Here is a 13,796-nt window from a genome sequence, read left to right as displayed (position 1 = left end):
TATTCAGCGGGAGGAGGGTTGTTCTCCCCTGCCCCACTCTATCAGCTGAGCGACACGTGCGGACATAGTATCCCGTGTAATACGCTATACATGCTTGCTCTATAATAAACATCTACGAGTATATTATTACTTGTTATCGATGCAAACATAACCTTCCCACACCGACCATATACACAGGTTGCTTTTACCATAAACAAGTAAAAAATAATACATTACAGTGGCTTAATCTAATTGTTCGAAATATCTACAATATACGTATACAGGTACGTTACTAGGCAGACAAAAAAATCTCAATTAATATTAAATAAAAAGGTATGCGTAATGAATGTATTTTTTTTTTATTTCTTATTATAAATATATGTAAAACAACCATAAACACATTACTTTTAAAGAACTTGATACAATTGCCAAACACTGACAAATACAAGAAACAAAAGAATATATAAGTAGTATTTCCTGTACGAATCAAATACCTACGTATCGTCGACCATTAAAATACATTGTATTTATAACGAAAGAAAACAAGTAACAATGTTAAGTATTATTCATTCTCTTACAGATTCGGCCGTCACTTTGTTTTGTAACAGCAGCGATCGATCTGATATGCGCGCGCGCATGAATGCATTCGCGGTGTGACGGCTTCCCCATATGGCCAAGGCTAGGCCTTTTATGGCTCATATAAGTGGCCACTCACCCACCGGCTGAACGAGGCAGCAATATCAATGAACTGCCCATCAATAAAACATGTGGCACTAAGCCAGGAAAGGAAACGGCGAAATGAGAAAAAGAAATATTTGAAAAAGGCATGCAATGCGTACACTCGGTTGCGATTGTTTGCTATTGGAAAGCATTCAATGTTAAGCTCCGCGTACACGATATGAATTATTCGCTGAAATGCTTTTTTTCTTTCCGCTTACTAACGCCATATCCGTCGTGATTGATTTTATGTCATTACATAACGTATATCGCTGTGTGGCCAGACATTCTAATAGGAAAGAGCTTATAATTCATTGAACAACGCGCAAGGTTCCTGACACACTCAACCTCTGAACTCTTCGCGAGATGTTTTATCGATAGCTACGTGATGCCGGATAAAATACCTACTATAAAAAGATGTGCGTGGGAACTGCAACATGCTCGTTATTCAGCTCTCGTAAACAATAAAACCCAACTTGATAATAGAATATAATAAATAAATAATTAATTAAACCGCAAAACTATTATTCCACTCCGTATAAATATATCATATTAACTTGTTTTCGTAGAGGAATCATTAGTATTTCAAAGTAGATGTACTCGTCCATATTAATAAATATTTTATTGCAACATGTCACGGATAAATATATTTTATTTAAATCGAGAATTAATCGTTCATTTAAATTGTAGCAGCCAAATAGAAAAGTTTTTGGATTAATTGGTTCGGCGCGATGCCGGCGGGTCCCTAATGAAGCAGGTTTGTGCAGCTGCATTCCAGCAACGCATTTTCTGGGAACACACTTTTTTAATGCGGAGATGGAATGTCAGTTTTTAGAGTCGGTGCGTATGATTTTTCATTGAAATTAAAAAGAAAACGCTTTGCACTTGTGTAGACGTAATAAAAGCAACTCAGAATTCCGCCGGCGTTTGTGGCCTTCTTTTTGTCGTCTGCAATCCTCAGCTTGTTTTATTATTTGCTGACAAATAAACGTACATCTAAGGATGTAAGGATAATTCTATATGGAGCGAGAGGGAATCTGCGCGAATTTATTATGGCCTATTTTGTCTATATAAAGCTAATGAAGACTATATATACACAAACGCTTAAAGATTTTAAATTTACAGATATCATCATTTATTTTTATAACTATATTACTTGGAATTATGTAACATTATTAATACCTGCAGAAGCAATATGTTTTAAAGTTAATAAAACCTTGACAAAATATATGGTATTTAGTTTACTGTAAGCTTTCTGACACTTTGATTCTTTCTTACGATGTTAACTACATCGTGTGACGGTGCGTCTATAGGTATATCATAACCATATTTATACGCTATAAAATAAAATATATATTTTTTTATAATCGTTAAAGTAATTTACAAATATATATACTGTCCAATAGAACCATACAAACTATTATGACTAAAATGTTACAACATTTTTATTCACAGACGTCTTTTATCTCTTTTTTTTCAAATATGATAATTTTTCACGTAAGTTTATGTTTCGTGTAAGAAATTTTTGTAACTTATAATGCGGCATGGTGTGGATAACCTGATACATTTCCCATGGGAGGGGTTGAAGCCCGACGTTTCAATCACGCGAACCTCTGAACGCATGATTCGCGTGAGAACTTTCTTTACTCACGTTATACGAAAAATCATTTTCGGGTGTGACTTGAGAAAAAAAATTTTTGGACTCAAATTTAAAACGCCTCATAATAAATGTGTGTGTTAATTATAATAGCAATAGTAATTTAAATTAATATAAAAAAGCAATGTGTGTGTGCTTAAATATCGTGCTATTCACGCAAGATAGACTTGAAACTTAATCATTAAATTTTTTTTTTATCTCTTTCTAGTGACGAATTTTCGTTTTATAAACTTTCAAATCACAGCGATTCTAAAACAGTATAACTCCAGAAATTTTGGAAAACGTTAGTATGCAAAACTTTTCAGTCATGTTAGGTTGATTTAGTACAAATTATTTTTTTATATAAACAATATTAGGTTTGTACAAAATCCGTAGCTCCGAGCTATTTTTCATCCGCAGTTCCGCACCAAACTCGTATCTGTTCCGTTAGGTCTTACGGCATACTCAACGTATTCATTTTGTGCGTTCTTTCATACATCCCAGAAATGTTTAACCTAAATTATAAATAAATAGAAAAAGTTCTGTTGACTATAAAAATCGAGTAAGAGTTACTACAACTTATGTATATTGTATATAATACGTAATGTAATAATATAGGTAGTTGAGCTGTGATTAAGATATAATTACTAAATAATATGTTAATTAAAAATGTAACTGTATGTTACATTAAATATATGTTTATCGTGTAAATAGGTATCAAATAAATTTGTTTGATGTGGTCCTGTAGACATAGCATTGTTTATTGTGTACACAGTAAGTTATTCAAAATTTCATATCTTTTAGTAATATTATTAAAAGAAAGTAACTGTTTTTTTTTTGTCAGCAAAAGATATTATATGAACTCAGTAAAATATTTGTACGAATTTCAAATAAAGATCTAATATATTGTTGAACAAATATAGTGTTCCAGTCTAGGTACTATCTTTTTCCCTCTCCCTCATAATGTGATGAGATTATTGATTAATTCATGAAAAGGCTTCAGAATCACGAAAGTGTAAATTAGGTACTAGTTTTGAAATTTGGAATGTAAAAATTTATTCTCTAGTAGTCCGACTTGGGTTTGAATTCAATACCCTGGGATATGCCTTCAAATCAATTACTTTTTGCAATATATAAAATATTAAAATCCATTAAATTGAAATCGGATGTCAACTTGAAGAAACAAACAAACTAATAAGCAAGCAAATACCAATTATCGTTTACATGACATTAAAAAACTAATAGCGCTATTAATTACTATATTAAAAAAGTACAACATTTAAATTTTAAATACGTTTAAAAAAACGCTCGCGAATAATTAAGTTAATTCAAAGTAATTAATTTTAATTTATAATAATTTAAATAAATGCTTTATTTAACAGAACACACGCAGACATTACAAACAAAAGATAATCCTGTACATACAACGAGCGTCGGATCAAGAAAGCAGTGATGTTTAATTAATTAAATTTCTTCTACGCTTGCCAAGAGGAAGCTTCCAGTGCTAATTCTGTACTGCAACAATGACTTGAATACGAGTGAGAGGCATGCTCTTTAAGCATTCTTTGAATTGCAATCTGTATATACATATTAAAAATACGTTAATACATTATTGTGAAACTACTTTTACGTTGCGGTGAGGCGTTAAAAGTTACTACCTCACCCAAGTGGGTCGATTTATAACTATATAATTATAAATAAATGTAATATTTTAATAAAAGTAATTGCAAAGGTATTTTTTCTCTAAAATTCTGTCATTATTATAAATTTCCTTAAGTAAACTTTAGGACGGAGAGATTGTGAATAGGTATTGAGTGTTGTCTCTTAACAATATAACTATCGATATGCGATAAAAAAAACGTGTTACTCTTCCGTATGTCTGTTTATGTTAAAGTAAAAAGTAGCAGTCCATCCATATCCAACGGCTACGTGAAGTAGTTCTTTTGAGCAGGTTTGAAATTACCGGGCTGCAGCAATTTGAGTTGGTGTAAACGTTTACAGCAGATTTTCACCAAATTCATACAGATCTCATGACTAATTTGTCTTCACCGCTAAATATGAGATTAATTTAGAACATAGAAGTTGTGCTAGCCCGCGTTTTGAAGCCGTTTGAATCCACGGTTTCAAGTGAGACCACAGGTATTTTGTTGATAGCACTATCTCGGCCATTTGACTCAAAATTATTATTATTTGAAATCCATCATGTAAAACATTGACTGGTGTAAGATTAGACATAGGACACATTCCAATACTTATATTGATACATATTAATAAATAACTAGTCAGATCGCTTTTCAGAAGTTGGTCTTGGAGTTCAAGCTAATCTAAAAGAAAATTTAACCGAATTCTGTTCAGTGGTTTGGCCATGAAAGAGCAAATGTCTTTCTGACAGAGTTACTTTCACATTTACAATATTACTATGCAAGTATGAGCTAAAGTAAATGTGCTGAAAAATGTAGCTTTCATTCAAAACAACGACTAAATAAATATACAAGTTAATTCTCATATAATTAATTATCATTAAATATTATATATAAGTATTTTTAATTAGTTTCATTTTATCTTATTTCCTGATTATGAAAAAAAAAATATTTTATTTAAATTAAGAGTTTTTTTGCGTATAATAATGGTTATAGGTTCTAATTAAGAATATATTAACAATAATTTTACCATTATTATTTACGTAACTAAAACAAAAAGTTTTTTTATATATATTTAATTACAAAGCAGGCCATTTTGTTTTTTATAGTTTCAGCTAAAGAGAACAGACGTAACACCCAAATAAATCCGTATGTGTTCATGAAAGTTTGATACATATGTATGTATGTCACGTATCGCTGTCTAACTCATGTAGGTTTTTATGCTACTTACAATTTTTGTGCAGTCACGATTTATTTAAATCAGTTTTATTGATACGACAAGTTGAAATATTACTGTGTTTAGCATTTGAATGGCTTGTTTATTTTTTAAATATATAATAACTAATAACGGATTGTTTTTTTTTTTAAACTGTGTTTAAAGACGAGGACATAAAACTAATACATAAAATCTATCAGCATTAAATGCTCCATAGTAGTTATAAGATTAAATATTTATTGAAAAAATATGTAAAGTAAAAAATTTAAATTGAAAAAGTAGACAACATTGTGGTAACGCATCAAAAATATTTAAGATAATAACGAAATTAAGAAAGCGTTGATTGATAGAGGAAACGTCATATAAGAACATTAAAAGTACTTGTGTTTAATGTAACGTAAACACTCATAACAAAAACTAATGAGTATATTTATCTATCTATTTATTTGCGTAGTCTTAACAATAACACAAGAATTTATTTTAAAAATTTTAGCCTGTTATTTTTCTTATGAATTATTCTATGTCTACGTCAATCGTCGTGCCGTGTGAAAATACATTAGGCAGCTAAACAAACAAAGGAAATAAGTAAATTTTGTTTCCAGAGATAGCTCTTACATCACAGCCTTTTAGCAATGTTTTGCATAACAAGCCAGTGGCAGATTTGTAAATACATATCATTTATTTTGATTTAAGGTTTTAAACAATTTCACTAATTCTTTCATCACAAAATTTTTACATATTTACATCAAATGCTACGTATATCATATCTATCTTTGTTAAGTATGTACAACTATATATAGTTGCATATACTACATACAGTATAATGTTAAATGATTATGTGTTGTTATTTATACTGTGAATATTAAAAAGTTTGATTAAATTAAAAAAAAATCTTGTTAAGTTAAATACAAATTTTAACCGACGTGTGAAATAAATCGTTCATCTAGATCATTTAATATAACTTTGGTAAATAAAGGAATTATCTACTTACTCGAATTCTCGGGCCGTACATGAACAGCAATCAGGGGTTATTACTCCAATTACTTCTCATTGCACAAAAATAACTGATAAAACGTCCGAACACTCCAACGTTTATCGTGTTCGTCTAATTAGTAGCGTTTAAAGTTTTATCTGGATCCTTAACAGCGCTCGTTAGCTGTACGCGATAATAATAGCACGACAAACTGGGACAGAACGTACGATGTCTTAAAATAGCATCAAGTAGCGCGAATCGTTGATACTTATTAAATACGCGGCTAAAGTCGCTAAACAAATGATTGCCGACAATTAGTCAATTATCGCGAGGCTGCCGTCGAGCGGGAACACGGATCGCGTAGCGCGGTAGCGGCGGCCGCCGGCGTGGTGACGACATCAACATCGATTCGTGATGTCTTCTTTAAATTATTTACATTTTTTATTTATGCTAAATCAACTCTTAAAGCTGTTTGTTGCAACATGATTATATTTTAATAATTAATAACGTAAAATACTCAAAACATATCGTATTTCTACCGAATAAGTCATGGAGTCCATCCGCAAATGATATAGTTAGACAGTTTTGCATATTTATTATTACGTAGTATCTAGTAGTGTTAATGTGATTATGATTAATCCTTATGAGTCTTTTTTGGAAGCAATAAAATGAAATGCAGTTTAATTCATATATAGTGCAAAAAAAAAGATAAATATGAACGGCAATTTTAATGTTATCGATACTGGGATGTCCCAGCACTAGGAGCTGAGGTTAGGTAGTGTTGCTGCGTTTGTGCAGAGCGCGACAAGGACGTCGACCCCGGCAACCTTGAGCCTCGCAATTAATTTCAATCAGCTTAAAGCCTTAAACCAACTCAACACTACATTTAAAACGCAACAGATGAACAATTACCTTTTCTGTGATGAATTTATAATTTAATCATTATTTGTAATCGTATACACTGCTTAAATACAATATTGAATATTATAATTTTGAGAAAAGGTAATTTTATTTCTTATTTGTGGAATAATTATGTTACTTTACTATAATTTGTTCATATTTGTATTAAGTTAATTGTAGTAGTTTTGTAATAAGAACATTACCAGAGATAAGTACAGAAAAACATAAACAATAATTTACATATAACTGCTTTACACGCATTTCTTTACAGAATAATTATCTAGACGTACAATGCTTACTTTATTCAACATAAATACAATGTAGGCACTGTAATTGCATCATAAGCACTTACCTCTAAGACGAAGAGATGAACACCACTTAGGTACTCGCAAAGCGCTCGAAATGCCTGCGTCCAACGAACGCGCCCACAAACACGAGCGCAAGCACTTTACTACAATTTTACTATACTTGCCAGTTGGAACGGCAGACCGAGCACAATGCCTCACAACATTACCCAATACCAAACAATATTTGTATTACATCGAGCGTTTTCCAGCCGTGTATTTAATCATAGCCGTTTATGTACCCGCAATGGATAGCTGAAACGAGTAAAGTATAGTCAGATGATCGTTTCTTGACATAATCTGTATGTGTCAGGATAATGACCCGAGTATGCCCGTGCGCCGCGCCCGTGCTCTGTGCCGTAATAGCGATGCGTACTACGAACTACATACTTTATTATATCGACTATTGTTATAGCTATACGAACCGATGCCGGAGAGATTGGAACTTACAAACCTATTTTACATACACGATATGTACCACTACATTAATTGCATGCGTAGGCGATTGAGCGCAGCGTGATCTCTTCATTTTGTTTTATTACACAACATATTTTTAAATTACATCAACGCGGTCTAACTGATACGATAGACAATTTATTTAGCTGAAAATGAATATACTCGCAAATGTATAAGCTTCCAAGTTATACTGCAATAATAATTAGAGAGGCACGTTCTTTTGTTTTAATTCCTAAACTAATCAGTGTTAATTACTGAACGACGCGCACATAAAAAAGAGAAAAGAATATTTATTTTGAGTTTTAGTGTATCGAATACAAAACAATGGTTTTTTTTTTAATATACAACATCCGCAAAAAAATAAATATATAAGCTGGATCGAGATTCAGCGATGTGCTCTTCCTTATCAGAGTATTTCTGCGAATTGTGTATGTTCACAAGAACTAGAATAACAAGTAAGTATCTCTTAAGAGTTGTATCCGCGATCACAAAAACAATTTTCCTGTTTCGCGGATTAAACATGTTCGTACTTGAAGAACACGAAAGCGTTCAACAAAAAACACTTAATTAATTATGTAACATATACCTAACGTAAGTGTATCCGATGAATTAGTAGTATTATATACTTTAATTATACAAATTTCATGATTTAAGAAAGTGTATTGAGGGCTGTAAAAGGTGATAATACAAAAAATGACCTTAACACAAAGGCTTAAGAGAGATCGAACCCGAGACCGTTAGTTTAACAGTCAATTGTAATGACCACAGCACGCTGTAGTTATTGCATTTTCTTGTATTGTTACAAAGCTAACCCCTCAGGGACAGGAATACAAAAATGTGTATCAAATTACTTTACAACTCTATTACTTGTAGAGTAATAAACACACAGCGTTATGCAACATATATAAATTATAACTACGAATAGGTTCAATACATTAAAGTCACGTGTCCATAAGTGCTAATGTGGGCACGCATTATGGATTATTGTAATTTGTACACAGAAGCTCTCGATGTATGTATGTCGACGTCAATATTATAAATATCGTTAACTTGTGTATCCAACTATATATCGCGATAACTCTTTTGTTTATTTTGTACACACTGTACGCAGCGTTCTCTTTGTAAATGTTTCGTGGTGTAGGGCTGCGGTAAGCTTATTGTCAATATAAATGTAGTTATAATTTGAATTCCTGTAAATCATTTCTATTTTCCTCGAATTCTTTGTTTCCTCATCTCGTTCAATTGAAACGCATAATTTGTTTCACGTGTTTTAACAAATTGTTCATACATCGGTTCTTTAATATATTTAATAATTATTTATGTATATTTTTAAGATTAAAACTTTGTCATGGTTATTTAAATAACATTAAATTAAGTGGTTTGATTTATAATGACAGCGTTTGAGTTATTTAAAGCTGAAAATATTTAGTAACACGAATAACAACAAATGTTTATATAAATCTACATTGTTGCGAACGTATTACATTGAATTGTTATATATATTAAATTTTTAAAATGATAAATGTCATAAATAAGAATCACTTTAAACATATGAATCGTATTTCATCCTTGTGTTTATTGTGTTATGAATATGAATCACCGTTTCACCTACACATTGATATTAACGTGAATGAGGATAAGAGACGTGTGTTTACTCTGTAGTCCAAACCTAAAATAAAATATATGCATCACTCTCAGATTTAACTTCAATAATATTATAATATTTTAAATATTGCTTACATTTAAAATATTATGTTACATACATGCGAACGGTCTTCGAAATTTAAAATTGTGCAATATTGTTGCTTTTTTCAGAATTCTTGGCACTGGTTGAATATTTTATGAATTTCCTGACCCCGACGTACAAGGTTGTTTTTATTTAATATATATTTTATGTGTTATGAAATTTCTCATCATCATAAATAAAAAAATGAATCGGTTTAAATTATTATGATATTTATACAAATATCCAATGTTACTTTGTTCGCATGTTATGTTCTTTAACTTTATTTCTATCATAGTAATGATATAAAACTTTATTAAATTAAAGGCTCGTTTTTACAATCACATGATAAGGTTCTCGAATTATTTAGCAATATACGACCTCTAAATATATAATTACATTTAATTAAACTAGTTTTCAACTCCGTTTTCACAGTTGTCGTAAAGCAATTATTTACATCGATATTGACACATAAAAAAGACACGAAGGACCATACTATATCCATGCCCCAATTTAAACTTAGAAAATATAAAACAGAAATTATATGGTAATATTTTTTTCTTGTTTATTTTAAGTTTTGTGAGTAGTAAGGTAAGACTGCCGAAAATTGTCGTTTCCCAAAATTAAATTCTTCGTACGGACGGCATCGTCCATATGAATGGCAAATTCCTCTGCCCACTTACCGGCCTGAATGATTTCGACATTCTTGGCGCAGCTCCGATAATCTGAGAAAAAAATAAACGAGCTGCAACGTAAATAAGCTCACTCCGAGTTTGAAAGTGCGCACAGTGGCACGAAAAATAAATCACAACGAAATGGTACGGTCGGTATAACGTATTTTTACGCAACGCAGGCTCTTTGTTTATATATGTATAGTTAGTAACGCTGGCACACAGACGGCTGGTTATTCAACCGGGCACATTCCGCGACGGCTCCACTTTTTGCTCGGCCGTCCGTCCTCTGGTCGAGGAAAAACGACCAATTAGAGCTTTTAGGGCAGGAATTATCGTCCCGCATTGTCCGCGTTAGCGACGCGCCTCACCACCTCACCAGCATCACTCTCAAACGCATTCCCTCGTCTCTCTTTCTCTATTTGAGCTAAAATCGAAATAGAATTCGACTGATTTCTTTATAATCTTCGCATTCATTTTAGAAATAGAGAAAAAACAAGTTTAACGTTTTCTTTTGTTTATCGGAGACGGGCATTCCTTTTGACCGAATGATAAAGTCCACATAAGCGGGCTTAAGTCACGTCTTATATAATAGCATTGGCGCCACCGATATTTTTACGGCGACGATAATTTTATCAAAACTGACAAGGGATTTGTATTTTTTAAGCTTAGACGCTCGTATAAATTAGTCAATTGTATATCGTTTTCAATTAAATTAATGGGATAATTGAATATCAAATACAATTACGTCACTCTTATATATCAATTTCGTAACAAATTCGAGTAACACCAAGTATTGATTACTGACAGGTAGAGACGAAAATAACGCAGGAGTTCTGAAGTGTTCTTTTTATTCGTTATATCGGCTCATTTTAATCTCGAGGCCTAGTGGCGGACAATGTAGAGCCAATAAAAGTAAAAAAGAAAACGATTTTATGGGTGTACGCGGCCCCCGAGCGACGACGCCAATAAAAGCGATCAACACGGAACAGACATAACAAAAAGTTAACTCCTGTGGCGCACCATCAACATTATTTACATTTTTTCACATTCTAAGGCAATGTGGTATCAAGTTACCTATCGGAATGTGTAGTAGGTTCCTGCGAGTTCTTACTTTGGACCGTAAACAAATTCACGTGTCAAATTACTGTTTTAAATTACTCGATACTTTTAAGGATTAGATTTAGGATTTATTTTATTACGACGCATACATTACTTTTAGTAATAACATTTTATATACCTTTTTAAAACGAAACTTTATATAAGCCACTATAGTTTAATATATCATACGCGTTATATTTCAAAATAAGAAAAGTAAAAATATAGTTAATTGCTATTGAAAATTACAGGTACATGAAACTCTCATCCTTACGACTATACATATATATTTTCATTTGTTTCCAGTATGAGTTTTGCTCATTTAAGAGTTAGGCGTTGGTGTGTATAACATTAATATGGTAAATGTCATTCTAAATAAAACTCGAACCTACCCAAGATGGTAAGATTAACTTCTAAATTATTGTCAGAATCGTTTTCGGGAAAGTAATAAAAATGTATATGTACATATAATATGAACATTTTATTTGCATTACAATGTTCTCCCAACGGATTTCGAAAAAGCGGACGTTTCTCATGGAAGAACAGCAGTCTTTCTTCTCTCTAATTCTTCAATGAGCAAAGCCAATTCGACCGATATGAGTTCAAGTTGTGCCGTCAGCACATCGCCTTTTTAGTTGTACTCCATATTTGGCATGACGAAATCATAACAATTTATTATTAGATTATTATAATACATTAATCAATCAGTCAGTACAGGGTACTCAAACAATTGTGACATGTCGTAAATAAAAATATATTATTCCTACGGTCTTTGAGTATTGGCTAGCCTCAAACCTGGATCCGTCTCTAAATATGATATGCCTCAGTATCTCAAGATAGCCTACACGCCAAAAAGTCAACGGCTATCCGAAGCACGGAAGTATACATTCATGCTGCTACAGATAATTTCTCGACAGATTAATTTGAGATTTTTTTAATAGTCCGATTCGATGTTATTCCCTAGACCACTAGTGCACACAATACGTCCTAGATCAGTGGGACGCTGTAGTCAAACTCAAAATAGGTCAGAAGGACATCATTAACATTTCGATTTTATTGATTGTTTTCAAAAACATATTACAAATACTTTATTCGTGTAGCAAGCATTTTTGAATCGTTACTTCATTTTTTATTTAGTATAAAGAGTTATGTAAGACGGCTCTTTAAGAATATAGACACTGAAATAACTGCACTTTGTTTTAAGCTTTCTGTTATCTTAATTATTTAAATCTATAAACTAATTATTATAATTAAAGCTATGATATACAATTATTTAAAATATTAAATCCACTCTACTATATACAATTTAACACTCATTCTTCTGTAATAACTCTCCAGCGATTTGTGTTTGGGGAAGACCTTTTTTTATTAAGAAAAAAAAAACATTACCTGCATTTTAATACTGGCGACGTCGGACCCTTGGAGTATCTTACTACGGAATTACGTTAACAAAAAAAAATGTCAATACCACTTTAGGGATGGCGCTAAAGTATGAAAAAGTATCATGGAATGACACTATTGTATTGTATAAGTGTTTGAGAATAGTTTCTATGGCGGCGCTATTCACATTGAGAGCCTCATGTTACCTGTGACGTCTCAGAACTAAGAGTACAATGGACATTTTACTTGCAGTACTTATTGTGATGCGAATTTATGTTAACCTTTTATATAAATTAACTAGTATTTATAGAAAACTACAGTTTGGAGTACAGATAGATAGTTACGAATTCCATTTCTGAATATAATTATCTTTGTGCTGTCCGTCTCAGGTCGGAAATCTGTCTCAGAATGTATTGTACCTAATAATATAACTACTGGGTGGGCCAGTAACTTTCCTCGGTATTAATGTTTAAAGATATATTTTGTAAATTATTTAATTTTGTTTTCATTTAAAACATAGCAGACAAGACTTATATTACGTCAAAATACTTCGAGTCAGTACACTTATATTTTTATTAAATTAAATGAAAGAAATAGAGAAATTCTTACGCTTACATTATTTAATTCGTAATAAATAATAACTTATTAATAATACAAAATTAATGTATATATTTTTACATTTACTTCAAAGTACAAAAACCTGGAATATAGAAGAAGATTGTAGTTTACTATTTTATATACACAAAAAAAAAAAAACGAAAATAAATCCGTCGTACACAGTCAATAAAAAAACTACAATCAAAGTGACACTTGTTAAGATCTTCTCACACTAACAATAATTAGGAGCGGTGTACAAAGCACAATGGGACACATTGAGCCCATATGTGCAAAATTATTTACGGCCGATTGTGACCACGTTGCGTCCAGATTTTGTTGTAAAAAAAAAAAATCTAAACGTCAAAAGACTGACTTCAACTTTTGCACTTCATCAAAAATAAATTTACCTTCAAATAATACAATTTCAACCTGCTCAAGTCATTGTCATTTTAACACAATAGAATTT

This window comes from Vanessa cardui, chromosome 16 (genome assembly GCF_905220365.1).
Source record: "Vanessa cardui chromosome 16, ilVanCard2.1, whole genome shotgun sequence".
NCBI classification, from domain to species: Eukaryota; Metazoa; Arthropoda; class Insecta; order Lepidoptera; family Nymphalidae; genus Vanessa; species Vanessa cardui.
This window is presented reverse-complemented; position numbering follows the sequence as displayed.